This window comes from Asparagus officinalis, chromosome 3 (genome assembly GCF_001876935.1).
Source record: "Asparagus officinalis chromosome 3, Aspof.V1, whole genome shotgun sequence".
In the NCBI taxonomy this organism is placed as follows: Eukaryota; Viridiplantae; Streptophyta; class Magnoliopsida; order Asparagales; family Asparagaceae; genus Asparagus; species Asparagus officinalis.
Genome location: NC_033796.1, coordinates 28,601,718 through 28,618,397, shown reverse-complemented (window position 1 = coordinate 28,618,397; position 16,680 = coordinate 28,601,718).

Genomic DNA, 16,680 nt, shown 5'->3' with positions numbered 1-16,680 from the left:
AGCCACGTTTTTAATCTTTAACTGAAGATGTTCTATTTCCACATTTCTATCTCTTTGAATTCCCCCAAATTCAATTTCCCTTTATCCATGATCTATCATTTATTCTTAATCCGGTTGACTAATCATTAACCCTTTCCTTGCTTCTCTGTCCTTTCTCTCTGTGCATTACTCTCATAGCAGTTCAAGGAAGAAGGACCACCCTCGGAAGTCGTTAGAGGTTTCTTAATTCATCGTTGTGAGGGTTATGTTGTGACCAAGTTGATGAATGAGAAGATACCTTATTTCATTGCGCCGATTATTTACTGAAAAGACTCAGATTGGGAAAGTTGGTGAGATCTTTGGACCTATTTATGAACCGGTGAGCTTTCAAGTTTCTTTTTTCCATTGAAGATAATTGCATATTAGGGGGTGTTTTGTTCACCCATTTTATAGAAAAGCTTTGAAAGAATACCAGACAATAACATTTTTGTAAATAACAGATTTCTGTAGATTTCTGTAAACTATGTTTGGTTCATTTTTTTTTTATAGAAATGTTTTCTATTAAGTAGGGAAAAGCGGAGTATTTTATAGAAATCAGCTTGCTCTCTAAATTAGAGGAAATTGCCTAGAAATCTGATACTTATATTAAAATAATAATAATTAAGTACACTAGTACTGTTCCCATGTGATTTCCCATGAACATTGTTAATAATCTATTTTCTATAAAGTGATATCCAACCAAACAAAAGAAAAAGAAAACAACCTATTTTCTAAAAAGTTAGGAACTTTTTCATGCTTTGAACCAAACAAAGAAATAGCAAAAAAAAAAAAAAGAAGAAAAGAAATATAGTACTCTTTAAGTTCTATAAATTTTTCCTACAAATTTTATAGAAATACAAGGAAATTAAATTTTGAGCACTTTTCCTTTTCCTTTTTTTATAAAAATTGAACCAAACAAGCCCTTATTATCTCCGATTTTGGGTGGATTGGTACGTAGTTCTCATTTAGGGGTTTAGCTGATTATTTGCTTAAAAATAAATTTTGACGTATGAGTTTAATTATGAAAATTACTTCTATTATGACTTTAGTAGATGCTTGCTAATATATCTGTAGGAAACATTGGTTTAATTTGGTATTCTACTTTTGTTTTTCATAGTAAAGTCTTGGAAATCTATTTTAAATCTTATATGTTTCGTCTTTTGTAGTAGGAAAATGATTATATTATGAGAAAGTTTTTCTTGTCTTCGACATCGATTGCTGGTAAATAATATGAGTTTGATCGGGTGAATGAGTATTGAAGTTTTCCAACAGATACAAAAATAGTTAATGTTCCCATGCTAGGATGTTAGTGGAAAATTTTCAATTCTGTATACGTAGTATTGTGCACAAGGTAAATATTTTCTGGATGCACATGTAAAGTATTTGATAACTAGGCCTGTCCATCCGGTCCGGCCTGACCCGGAAATCCGGGCCTGGGCCCGGGCCCAACCGGTTTCTTTTTTTTTAATTTTATTTAAAATTTAAATTATATAAAAAAAGACAAGAAAAATTAATAAAAACAATAATTTTATTAATCACTTAAAATAACATAAATTACAAATAAAAAATAATAAAAACAAATTCTTTATTAATAATTAATAAATTATTTATAAATTATAAGTACAAATTTATTTTGGAATTTATCGCATCACAATAGATAAGTACATCCCAACTAGGTTGGCACCTACTCACCTATATCACTATCATTTGTAACTATTTTCAAAATAATTCTTTACAAAATTTAAGCTAAGATATAAAAAATACAATTTAATTAATATTATTTATTCTTTATATCTATATGCTAGTCCCAATTCTTTAAATTTATCTTCAATTCCAGCCATCCGATTGATGCCTTGCGTTCGCTTCTCGTACCTCCACAAATCTTGTAAACACATCACCGCTTGTACAATATACGGATCTAAGCATGTCCCGTGATCGTCGATCAAACGTCCTGCTGTGCTGAAGGCGGATTCCGAAGCTATCGTCGAAACCTGCACTGTTAGTAAGTCACGAACCATGGTGGAAAGTATAGGATATGAAACTAATCCATATACTTTCCACCATTATAAAATATCTAAAGTATTTCCTTGATATTTAACTAAAGAAGCAGATAAATATTTATCTATTTCAGAAACCTCCAATGATGACGATCCAAGTCCACATCCACCAGTTAGCTCAGCTACCATTGCATACCTATCAAAACTTACACTTTTAACTCGGGATGAGCTCGAAGAAACTCAAGCTGTAGACTGTTGTGTAGGCTGTAGTTACACCATGTCTAGCTGCATACTCATCATATAAGGTTTTTGAAAATAATTTCTAATAGCTAAATGATGAGTAGTAGCAGTAAGGGTGGTTCCATTATCTAAGTCTATAATCTGATTATCATATAAGGATTATAACAAACTTCGAAGGTCAATATCCTTCAAGCATGGATCAATAAGAACCCTCAAACCAAAAATATGAGGAATAGGTCTAAAGTAATTATTAAATTTGCTCTCCATTTGAAAAAGCATAGGTCCAAAAGTATCATCCATACGATATTTCTCAAATTTTTTTTTGAATATTTAAAATTTGTAAAGCAGCTAAAGTAATGGTTGGATAATAACATCCAGATAATAACATTGTAGCATCATAAAAAAACTTGTAACATTTCATTTAAATTACATATAATTATCCTTTCATCTTCAGTTATTTCGTAAGTGCTACCAGAACTAGGACTAGAAGTATAATAATTTATAAAATCAATTATAATGTCTTTATATTCTATTGCTACACTTAACATTGCATAGGTGAAATTCCACCTATGGTCAACATCTTTTGGAATTAGTCTGGGATTTATATTTTTTTTATAAATTTGTTTCCATCTTTTAAGTCTTTGTTCAGAAGCATTATGCATATAAGTAACTGTTCTAATCTTTTCTATCATGGGTTTAATTTCAGTAAATGTATTTTGAACAATTAAATTTAAAATATGACAGATACACCTAATATGAAAAAGATCACCATGAATTTAAAATATGACAGATACACCTAATATGAAAAAGATCACCATGACATGGCAATGATAAAGTTGATCTGATAAAATCAACAGCTACATTGTTATTACTTGCATTATCTAGTGAAAGAGAAAATATTCTTTTTGAAATTTCTAATTTTATAAGTTCTTCAATTATTAAATTTGTAACATTAATACCAGTACGTGACTTTTCTATTACAATAAAAGAAACAACTCTTTTAAACATTTGCCAATTTTCATCAATCCAGTATGCTGTGATACATAAATATTCAGTTTGTGCTCTAGATGTCCAAATATCAGAAGTTAAAGAAATTTACAGTTTAAATTTTTTAAATAAGAAATTATTTTTCCTTGTTCCTCCTGATAATATTTTAAAATATCACGTTGACATGTTTGACGAGAATTTTTTTAAATGCAGGATAAAAACCATCTATAAACATATCTTCAAATTCATCATCTTCTACTAATTTAAAAGAAAGATTTTTAAGAATGATAAACCTGATTACGCATTTCCTAGCTCTGGCAGCGTTATAGTTCCAACTACCGAGACTACCAGAAGAGGAGGATTGAGAAATCATAGATTGCCGGATATCACCTTGAGGAGTCTGGCCTTTGTTATGTTTATCTAAATGGCGTTTGAGGTGGTTAGTGCCGCTCTTATGATGAGCTTGAAAAATCTTACCGCACAACGCACACTTAGTCTTCTGGGTGAGGATCCTACCGTGTTCATCCTTGGTGACGTCGATATTCTTGTAAAAATTCCACACATCGGATCTTGGCATTTTAGGAGCTCTTGGTGCAGATTCGTCGCCATCGGATTCGGATTAACTTCGGTAGGAGTAGACCCAGTAGGAGGACTCATTTCAAGATCAGGAGATAGGTTTTGCTCTTCATAATCAGACCCGGAAGCCATTTGATGAAAGGATTAGAAAGTATAAGAGAGTATAAGAGTATAAGAGTATAAGAGAGAAGTAGATGAGTTTTGGTGTGAAGAAAACAAATAAAAACCCCCTCTATTTATAGAACTAGCTCCCTAAGCAAATGACCAAAATAACCTCACAAAATAACCGTTTTTTGACCATTTTTGGGGATAAAACGGTCAAAAGACCATTTATGGCCGTTTTGGCCGGGCCAGCCGCCCGGCCCGACCGTTTTAGTCACAACGGTCACTCTTGTGACCGTTGTGGCCGGGCCCGGCCCGACCTAATTTGGCAACGGTCACCTATGGTGACTATTAATAAATACAACTTTTCTAAGTCGTATATCATGTTCTCAAGTTTACGGTTTTCGTGTATCACTCAAAACCATGTAGGCACTTATAGAAGAAAATTTCCAAAATAATCAACTATCGTGTTTTCGCAACAATTAAAAAAAAGTAGGATTTCAAGGGAACCAAAAAACAACTTATATATGAATAAAAGGATTTAAATTGGAGAAGCTGACATCCTAAATGAGGATCTTGAGCTATTAAATGAAGATGAAAACCGGACTTGCTCCAAATGCACCCTCAAAACCTTTCATCTAATGTGGTAGGAACACCCACTAGAGTCTAATGCGGCACATTTGGTGTTAAGATCCCCCTCAAGAACTTGCATCTAATGTGGCACATCTTAGAACACCCACTAGAGTCTAATGCGGCACATTTGGTGTTAAGATCCCCCTCAAGAACTTGCATCTAATGCGGCACATCTAGAATCTAATGCGGCACATTTGGTGTTAACATCCCCCTCAAGAACTTGCATCTAATGTGGCACATCTAGAATCTAATGTGGTACATTTTGTGTTAAGACCCCCCTTAAAAACTTGCATCTAATGTGGCACATTTTGTGTAATTCTGGACAACTTGTTCCAACAACTGTTTGTGTTTATTATAACAGGTTTTAGGAGGTGACTTCTTAGTTTTAGTAGCATAATTAAAACTTGAAAACATGACTTATCATTGCCTGAATTAGCTCCTTTGCAATATTGAATGTTGAAAATATCAAATTATGTTTTTTTGGGGAAAACATCAGATGTTATCTTATATTAACAAAATCAAAAATCTTAATTAAAATTGTTTTAACAGATATCAATGTAAAACCCCGTATTTTTGTTAGTAGTATATGTGAATTGTTAATGATAAAAAATTCTATTATGATTAATGACTTGAGGTCATAGAGACACTTGATAACAAGTTATTAGAGAAGTATGAGTATAATTATATAGAGTTTTGTGCATTGGTTTTTAGCAAATTAGCAAAACGTGCATGGATCTAGAAATCAGACTGCTCAGTCGACTTATCAGTCGACTGATGAGTCGACTCGACTGATGCGTCGACTGACGGGCTGATTTTGGGTTTTCTTTAAGTTTGCGGGTTTGTTCGGTTTTGTATCGGTTTTGTATCGAGTTTGACCGCTCATATATTTATTTGGGGAAGTTGAGTTATTTAAGAGAGATTGAACAGTGTTTTAAGTTAAAACACTGTTATTGTTTTGAGAGATCTCAAGCTTGAGATCTTAGAGAGATTGAACAGTGTTTTAAGTTAAAACACTGTTATTGTTTTGAGAGATCTCAAGCTTGAGATCTTCTCTCTTATTTGTAATTTCTTGTGGAATAATAAGAAATTATTTGTGCCGCTCCCGTGGACATAGACAAATTACTGAACCACGTAAAATATCTGTATTTGTGATTTGCTTGTCATATTTATTAGATTGTATCCGAGTTGGGTTGGTTAATCTTCCCCCGTGCTCACGGACTCGTTCGGTGTGTGAGCAAGCTTCCGTAAAGGCGCACAATAATTGGTATCAAAGCCCAGATTTGAGATTATCATCTAAGTCAAAATAAAAATCATGATAAGAATCATAATAAGAAATTATTCTCTTTTTGTCATATTTTAATTTAGATTTATTAAGTATAGACTATCAAACCATTTAAGGAAAGTATAACCTATCAAATTATCATCTAAGTCAAAATAAAAATCATGATAAGAACAACAACAAGATAGTAATCCTAGAATTCATAAGTATAACCTATCAAACCATTTAAGATAATCATAGATTATAAAATCCTTCTTCTATCAATTAGTTCTCTAGTTGATTATCCTAAACATGATCATTTAAGTATAAGAGAATAATTTACATAACATAAAAAAAAACTAGACTAGTTTCATACAATTCTAATATTCCTACAAGAATTAATTTCACATCTTAAGAAATAAAAACAACAAGAAAAAGAATTAATTACAAAAATAAAAATTAAATTAAAAATCTAAACTATGAACAAGAAAATAAGTCTACTCTATAAATTAAAGTGCAAAAAGGACATAAGAAGATAAGAAAATAAATCTACGCTACAAGCATGAATGTAAATCTAACTAATAAGTACTAATAAAGAAATTACTAAAAAAAAAAGAAAAAAAAATAAAAGAAGTACAAACCTCCAAATAATTCTTCATCTCCATCTTCATCATCTAATAAAGAGAAGAAATATTTAAAGTGGTGAAAAAATTATTTTATTAATTGTAACAAAAGTTACAAATTTAGAAGGCCTTTTCAATTAAGAGTGGTCATCCTCTTTAAATGGAGTTATAAAAATTTTTACCCCCTTAACCCCTCACTCTCTACCCCTATTTATAGTAAACATCAGTGAATGTGAGTCATTGGATCAAAATCTTATCCAAAACAATCCATTTTCAGCCTTTGATGCATAACAGAATGTCTGACATCGATGCAGGCATCGATGCTCCAATAAAAACTTTGACTTCACGGTTGGCTTCGTCTCATCGACATAGATGATTTTTATATATTACATGTTAAATTCTGCCTTCCGGATAGGGAGATATTATCGTTTCTTTGCGGCCAACAATTTAAATATTTTTTTTTTCATATTTGATTTTTTTATTTTCTCTGGCTTCTACAAGCTACTCGACTTGATTCTGGGCTTGGGCTTTTTGGCTCTTGCTTGTGTTCTTCATTTAATTCATGGGTTTTTGTTGAGAGAAGAGATCTTGAGTTTTATTCTTGATTAACCTACCATTAAAGATAAAAATAATTATTAGTGGTATATTTATTCATATAAAACAGATAATGAGGATATAAAATTATAATAAAAATATGATTATCAGACATCTCACGGCTCATCGGTCGATTGAAGACCTCATCAGTCTACTGGTAAACTCATCGGTCAACTGATAGTTCATCAGTCGTAAAAACAAAAAAAATTGGTAATTCCAGGCAAGTTCATTAGTCGACTGATCAACTCCATCAATTGACTGATAACAGGTTATCAGCCTGAAATGAATAGTAAAAATGAACAGTAAAATTAAACTTTAAACCCCTTTTAAAAATAGCAAATAAATTCTAAAAATGTAAAACTCTGGGCAAATAAATTCCAAATGAGAAATCTGTTCATTTTGCAAAAAAGGTCCAAAACATGAAAACTAAACAACACATGTTTTTAACATTTTGACTTAAACAATATTTTGAAACCTTATAAAATAATTTTATAGACTTAATAGAAGATATAAACTATTTTTTAAACATGAAAAACCAAAACTATATATATATATATATATATATATATATATATATATATAAACCAATACTTGTATGTGTGTATGTGATTAAGCTTGAAGTATCTACACAAAAGTATAAACGTAAACTAAATTACACAAGCTTGAATGCCTTCAATATAGCTTGACTTGGTTGCGGATAAAGCTTGATCTTGTATATGACTTGAATTGTATCGTTTCATACCGATATTTTCTTCCATCCTCCAATAGATATGATCGTGAATGATCGATTCCATCCAACCTCCAACTTGGATATTTGTGTGGATTACCTAACAATCAAATATAAATACTTGACAAACGTTGTTAGGAATTAATTGTAATCATCAAAATAAGATTAGGGAGTAGGCTCATAAACATGAGACCTAACAAGGCTAACAACCTCCCCGTGAAGCTTAACGAGCTCCGCATGCTACTGGTTCATCTGACGCTTCGCATGCATCGCCGCCTGCTTCTCCGTCTCGACCTACACCATAGCACGGTCCCTCTCTCGGAGAGCCTCATCCAGCCTCCTAGCCTTTCTATTGCTCTCCTCCAGCTCTCGCCTGAGCCTCTCAACCTCGGAAGCTCTTGGAGCTTGCATCTCCGCAGCCCGTTCCGTGTCGACCCCTTTGCCGCTCTCAAGGAAGCAACCTCCCCCAAGAGCCTGAGATATAAAGTCTGAATCTGCTCCATCCGGTCGAATATCTCTTGCTCCACCAACACCCCTCGGACCAAGTAGCTCCGGAGACATAGGTGGAGACCGACATTGGGAACCCCCCGTAGGAAGTCTTCATCCCGAGGGAGCCAAAACTACTCAACTGTCTTTGACTGAGTTACGCGAGAACCAAGAACTATTCCCATGACGTCAAGGTGGTGAGGGGGCTAGTGACTATGCTCTGGGTCGAGCTCTCGTGTATGTCAAGGGCCAACCCCCGAAGTCCTAATAAGGTACTGTCTCATCTTATCCCATTCTTCTTCCATAATCTTTGCGACGCAGTGGGGATAGGGATACTCTACCCCTACAGGAGGCATTGTCTCCTCTTTGATTGGCTCTTTCCCCCGACGAGTCGACCCTCTACGGTGAACAGGCGACCCTCCCTCATCAGTATGAGCACTGGCCTCGGTTCCCTCTTCTTGAGGAGCCTTGACTGGCTCTTTTGGGGCCAACTCGTCCAGATGGATGACGTCGGTCTCGGCTATCTCAGCCTCCACATGAGGTTCCTATTCCTCATCTTCCCTATGCGGCCTCCTACGTCTATGGACGAGGATGGTAGAAGGACCCCCCTGGGCCATCTCGTCCTCTATTAGAGGAATGTCTCGACAAAGACGCTTCACGAGCCTAGCTGACGACCCCTCCTAGGGATCATCTAAAGGAGCAGTCGGCACCGTCGCGGCTTCCGTTGTCCCTAAGATAAGGACTAAAGCCTTCTCCTAGTCCTTGGCAGAAGGAGGCACTATCGACACATGGGAAACACGCAGGACCGAGTTGTCAAGCAGATAGTCAACTCAATGAGAGCTAGTGTACGCCTTGATCTGTTCAAGTGCATCCCTCCTGGCATCAAGCAAGTGACCCTCCATGAGCGTCTCTCTCTTTATTTCGGGCCAGTTAGAGCAGCCTAACTCTAGGTCGTCCCCTACGTCCCAGACGAATTTCTCCTTCTAGTCCTTGTGCGAGTCAAGAAGGCTGGTGACGAGACTGAAATTCCCCATCATTTAAAAATAATAGTGGGTTTTAGTCTGGTTCACCTTCATAGCCACCAAGCGGCCCAAGACCCGGAAGGATGGCTTTATCGCCAACCAATGGCAGATCACCACGAACTCCACCAAGATGGCGATGACATTCGACTTCATCTGTGCCGACAATACCCCTAGCACCATGAACACTTGATAGAGAAAGGGGTGCAGGGGCAGCCACAGACCGCATTTTAAGTGCCTCAAGTACACAGGATCTCGATTCGGTCCATGATCGTAAACGACCTCCGACCTTGTCGGGGCCATCAGATCATATTCCCGAGGGATATCAAACCTCCTGTGGAGCACCTTCATTTGTGTCTGGATCACTTTGGAGTGGAACCCCACTAGGAGAGCTCGTCGATCAATAGGATCAGATGTCATCGAAGATTACAGAAATGATCATCGGAGAAAGATGAACGAGAAAGGTCTTGAGTTCTCTAAAGGGAATTTTAAAAGGCAATAACCACCATCTCTCTGGCTTTAGCTCTATATATAGGCAGCTGGACCCACAACTGCCAGAATCTGGACCGCTGGATCAAATTTTAGCCAACAACTAAGATTAATTATCAAAATCGAAGTGGCATCTCAGAGATCGAGGCGCATCCCTCTCACCTCGACTAGCCCACAATCTGCTAAGAAAAACAGAGCTGTGGCAGTCGAAAAGAATGTGCAATGATGTCAGGCACGTAAGTCTGACATGACTTTTTAGTTCCCTCACTTAATGCACATCCATGTCCATCCAAAGCGACTCTCATTTCACTCGGACCCGGCTAAACCCGACTCTAAACGAAAGGGGCCAACTGTTATCGTGTTCTCAATCGTCAAAGTGTAACCCTTTTGCCAGCAATGGATGGGTGTGTTTCTGCATGCAATGCCCCAATCAAATTGGCGGCCAGAGACCAACAAGGATTCTAACTTAGCCGACTTGCCGAGTCGACATTCCTTCATGTCGACTCGAATGGCAGAACTTATCGACCCTCTTGTCGAAGATGACTCGCTACGAGCCCACTCGACCTGCTATTCGACGCCTCACAAGGACGACTCGAAAGGCGTTACTTCTCGGTAAAGCTAAAGGATGACTTCAGATTCGAACCTCTCCCGCTGACACAACGTCGACATAACATTCAATGCTTGGCAGACGCTATCATACCTCTAGCCCCGATAGCCTTCATGACTCATCGGACCATGTCGGCACCGTCATGCCTCAGGATTGCTTCACATTTAATGCTAATGTGATCTCTCTTCCACTCGGGGACTGACATGTGTAAAGTTGGTACTGACGTAGCCGCCAACTCATATTTCTTTACCGCCATGCTGTGCTCGGCCAAAGTGTCCATTCTACCCTTATACCATCAGTATAAATAAGAAGTACTATTCTAACACAGAGCTTCTTCTTCTTCTGGTTCTCCTGAAAAAACATAATTCATTTCTAATATTTGTAAAATACTACACACACAAGAACTCTCACAATTTTTTTTCCTCACTCAAGTTCACCAGCTGACTTGATCGTCGGAGGAACCATGGGGAACCAAGCTCCGTCCTCTCACGAATTTCTACTTGTGCAAGTTTCTGCCACTCAACTCAGAACAGGATATTCGGGGAAGGAAGCGGCCCCTCATCAACTTCACCACCATCCAACCATTTTAATTAACTGTGTGATCATTTAACATCAACAATGAGTTGTGAGAGAGAGAGAGAGAGAGTGAGAGACTGTGAGAGAGAGGAGAGAGAGGCGGCTGGTGAGTTTTGTGAGAGAGAGAGAGAGAGAGTTTAGGTTAGGTTTTAGTCTGGGTTTGGGTTTTTGGGTAACGGCTACGAGTTTAAACTTTGAAAAGCTAGGCGGGCCGCCTAGCCCTAGGCGGCACCTTGGTAGGCCACTCGGTCCAAAATTAGGCGCTTGAGTGGTCGCCTAGGCCTAGGCTGCTTTTTAGAACATTGGGAAAAAGTATGTGAAAGAAGTAGTTTTTAGGGTTTTCTGTCATAAAGAACCACATCCCTTCATGCAGAATACAATTTGCTTATTTATAGTGAATTTTTTTTCGACAAGGGTATTTGGGTAATTTTGATCTGGTCCATACAATTTCGGCTTAGTCAGTCGATACGTTACAAATGTCGGCAGTGGGGGGATCCAGGTCATCTTTGTGTTTAATGTGACAACGACAGAATGGTCAATGTACTGGCGTGGTCCGAGGAGTCATTATGACTTTGGCGCAGGAGTAAGATGACTCTGGCCATGCATTTAATGTGACGGTGACCGGCCGACGTCGTCTAGGAAGACATAGTAGATAGGTTTCCTAGTGGTTTAAGATGTACCGCTGGGTCCGAGTGAGGACACCTTTCGTCTTAGATTTTTTGATAAAGCCCGAGTGATGAGGACACATTTTGTCTCAGATTCCTTGAGAAAGTCCAAATGAGGAGGACTTTCGTCCCAGTTCTCAAAGTGCTTCAAGGAGGGGGAGGCGACACTCGTGAGACCTGGGTCGGATCGGTTGATCGAGACACGTGTCATCCTCTTGAGAGTATCAAGTTTGAATCAGCCGATTCAAACTTGTAGTTTCAAGTTTGAATCGTCTGATCGAGACACGTGTCACCCTCTTGAGAGTAATTCACGCACAGCAATTTCTGTGATACATCATTCGGAAAGCATGATACTACAAGAGGATATGTGCGATTAAGTTAACCCATCTATGGTAATTGTATTGAGAGAAATAAACGGGGACAAAACTCTTTTCGCCCACTAACTGATTGACGACAACCATAACTCCCTCTACTAGGTCTATACACGCATAGACCTAGAGGTATCCGAGTATCACTCACATGCACGTGTACTCGTACGCATACACGCGCTTAGTTGGATGAGGTCAATTCTAGGTCAAGGTGGACGCAAGCAGAACGTGACCCACTTTAACACATGCATGCACACATGCTAGAGTTCGGGATACAAAGTCGTCCCCAAATCCCGGGCGACCTATACATGATGTGGACAAAAGCATGCGCTTTTGGATTAAGGGCCAAAAATCCATCTCCAGCCCTATTAACTTTTATATATATTAGAAGTCTGAACATAAAACTATAATATATAGAAAAGAAGGGATGAAAATAGAAGTTCAAACTCTATTGATATCCTTCAGGATGTGAGTTAATGAATTTGAAAGTATGTCGATTTACACATTAGACCACTTCAACACCGAAACAAACAGTTCTATTTCTTGTTTACACTAAGGGCCGGGTTGTTTGGTTCATTAGAAAAATGTAAAAAACTTATGGAAATAACCCGACACACATTTTCTGAAATGTCAGAAAAAACAAAAATGGTCCAAAGTTTTGGTTGTCTCCCAAAATATCATAATTTTAAGAAAAGCCAATTCCACATCTTTTGCATAGAAATTGGGTGGAAAGGCTGGGTTTAATATTAAAATAATAGGGAACGCGATTTTTGAATGCTTGGATTTAACAACACACTTTTTTCTTAAGGTGATCATGTTTTCCTTTCTTGTGGTTTGAACGAAACTGTTTATTTATTTATTTATTTATCTGGAGAAATTCATAACTGTTTATTTGCAACACGTACATGTTTCAACCCTTCATTTAATTCTATGTGAAACAAATAAAACTTTTCCCAAAAAAAAAAAAGTTTTCTGGCATGGAAATGGATTTATTATATTCGTGGCAAAAGAACCAAACCTTCCGTCAACCTCTTAATACAAATAATAATCCTTTCTTTTGTTACTTATTCGAGTATACGCCCCACTTGCCAACCTCTCACAACTTTTAAGATGATGGGCTTGACTGATCACTTCCTCTCTAGCTAGCTTCAAACCAATAATTTCAGATGCTAATATAAGTGGGGACAATGATAGCCTTTAGATAGTTTTTATTACTAGCAAATTAAGTATATATGAAGGAGATCGAGGATCGCATTTTTGTTTGTATGTTGTTAGATCTTGAGAAAGGCTCATCTCTTCAAAATGTAGATAGACAATGCTAGGGTTGAGGCAATGTTTTGGAGCTACTGTTTGAGTACAGCCACGACCAAGGGTAGCATATTACATAGTGGGGATCTGCCTTTGTTCCTAGAATAGGAGGGAGAGATGAAAAAGGACGTTGATGACATTATTCATCAAAGTTATCAAAATTTTGAGTGGGAAAGTCAAAGAGGTCATAGATTCCAAGAATGACCAACCGGCAACCGCCTATTATATTAATGCTAATACAAAATTCTTGATGTCTCCCTCTTTCTTTCCTTTATCGCCCTTACTTATCTAATTCGGTAGCATGTTTTTTTGCTTTCACGCTGGTAATAAGGTAACGGTAGTGTTTTGTGGGCCACAGAGGAACTCGTGAGTTAATAAAAGCCAGGCAAAGGGAGACGGTGGGGTTCATTAATATTAGATTTAACTTAGATTGACATTGTTTTTCCAAGGCCTAAAGTGTTTTGATTAAGTTTTGAACAACGAAAAACGTTAAAAAAATGAGAAAAGAAAAAAACAAGGCGCACACTCTCATGTTTCCACTAGCTAATTTGCTTGTGTGACCCACTAATTACTGACCTTTTTCCTCCTTTTGACCCTCAAATCCTCATTACCTTCCAATATCACATGGAAGCAATTAGCCAAACTTTGTTATGCTTGTCCGTATATAGGATAAATTTAATTAGCTGAATTGGACTTGCTAGTTTCTACATCCATTTGGCCATAGACCACCACTTTATAGGATTAGGGGAGTGGGGGGGGGGGGGGCAAAAAAAAAAAAAAAGAATCTATAGAGGACGTATAAATGGTAATATTTTATATAGAGAATATCTTATGAGGAATTATTAAATTGGAGATCGAAGACGTAGTCTGATAATTAGCAACAAGCATTTATGAACATGAGGTTTACAACATATCAATCTTACTCATTCAAACTACTGGATACAGAGTATTTAGAAGTAATATTTAACTTTATAGATTGTGCTATCAGAGTTACAACGTTTAGTATTAGTTGTAAATGATACGTGCATAATGGTAATCATTCATGAATTATACATTTACCAGATTTATCTGTCATCCATTGATCTCTCCCTTTAGTTTATTTTTTTCTTAAATGGGATACTATATGGACTACTGTTTTTATGCTGACAGAAGAGACAATGCATGTATCACATAAGCCTATATAGACAAGAAGTCAATAGGAGTGCGAGAAGAGTGGGGGCCCTAATAATAGATAATTCTCCACATCATGTGAAGGGGGTTACTTACATTTTCAGATCTAAATGGTAAGTGTTGTAAACATAAGAATGAATAAATTAGACTTGACTTGCAACTGGCTCAACGATTAAGTTAAGAACAGTGGACAAGAAGGATATATGTCAATTGATTCACTGACAATTCTATTAAGATTTAGTTCCTAGAGAACTCATACTCTCTATAATTGTCTTAGTCCATTGGAAAGCTTAATTGAAAGTTTGGGGTAGACAAGCAAATTGTAGATCAACTTTGATCCTAACAATTGTGTATTTTATTTTTATCTTCCTTAAAAATGAGGTTTGAGAAACCATGGCAACCATATCGTGCAAAGTTATGATATGACCTGAATCAATATTCCATTCATGACTTAATATGATATTTGTTTTTGTTAGAAATACTTTACTTAAAAGGTATAAATAAGTGATATTGTATGATAGTGCTAAGGTGGGGTTAAACAAGGCCAATAAAGAGATATTATGGAGTAGACTCAGACGTATCATTAATTGAGGGATGTAGTGATGTAATGATGAGCGTAGGATGGAAACGAATAAGTCAGGAGATTGTATTTGTAGATACTTAATTGGATAAAATGTAAGACGATAGCAAAATCCAAGGCATGCTAGGCTATTTGAAAATAGATATTGTGAATCTCCATACTGAACATGCGTTAAGACAGGCTATATTTTATTAATTGAATATGAAGGAGTCATAAATTTAATAATTTAACTAAACCATTCAATGGGTAATGATTGTTTGGAAAGTCTGGTGTAATAGCAGGGTAAAAACATTCAACAGGGGTTTGTGCTTATCTGAAATACTTAAATCAATTGTTTATTCAGTAGCGTATTTGTATCGAGAAATGGAGTCAGACGGTGAACATTTCGTTAAGATTGATAGGTTTCATGTATTTAGTTTAGTTTTATGTAAAATACATGCGGATGAGTATAATGTTTAATTCTACATTAAATGATATAATAATTGGAATTATGATCAGAGGATTACACTATTAATTGATTAATTAAGTAGTTGTTAGGATCTGTTAATGGCTATTGCGTATAATGATAAAAAATTACAGTAGCAAAGAAGAAAGAGGGGTATTTGGATTTAATGCAAGGGAAGATTGGCACCTTGAGTGCAAAGCATTAGTCGACTATTATATTTTGGATTTTTAATTAAGGCATAGATAAATCATAGTTTTGTGAAAGTCAGTCATATCAATTTTGGTTTGCATATTCAGTGTGAGAAAGTTCTAGAATTTTGCAATGTAAAATGACACTTATATTTTAATAACTCTTAGGATATAAATTACGAGCTTAGGATCATAAATCATCTAAGTTTCTTCTGTTTTGATGATTATTGTCATATAGGAGTGTTTACATATTGCATTTCATTACCATTTTAAATAACTAATAACTTCAACCAGGGTTTAATAATTGTAAATAATAATTAATTATATGCAATGTAAGGTTAATAAATCGCTAGTAAGGGCTAGATATATGAGTTTGATTCGAAATGTGTGTTGATCTTTCAACCTTAATACTAGGTGGATATATTAGAATTTGTGATAAGATAGTACTCTCTGAGTTAAATTATCGGATCACTTGAGTTCTTCTAAGAGGGTCTTCGTTTGTCTATAATAATGTCTATATTTTTTTCTTTTGCAAAAATATGATATAAGAAGAGAGGGTAATTATATTAATTAATTTCATAAAACAAATATGACGTCTTTATTGCACACCAGGAGTCCATTAATGTAAAAATTCATATATTTTATGAAATGTATTGGTAGTGATGGTAAAAATGAGTCAACTGATCTGTCACTGTGATAGCCTGTATATTATAGTTATTTTGTACTATGTGTTTTATATGAAAATCTGTAAATTATAGTTTTTAGTTATTAATAAATATTTAATTTTAGAGTAATGATATATAAACGTAGAATTTTCTTCATTCTTAGGAAATTCTTTGATATGTGTAGTGAGCAAAAACGTAATTTATTTATATAAAATCTTTAGTGGGTAGTATAGGTTTTAGTATATTCGGTTAAACATGTTTATCTTATTATTTAATGTAATATTTGGTCATGATGTACCTTTCTGTAATATAATGACATGTAATATGCCTTGCATTTCTCCATCCTTCTCGATACATCA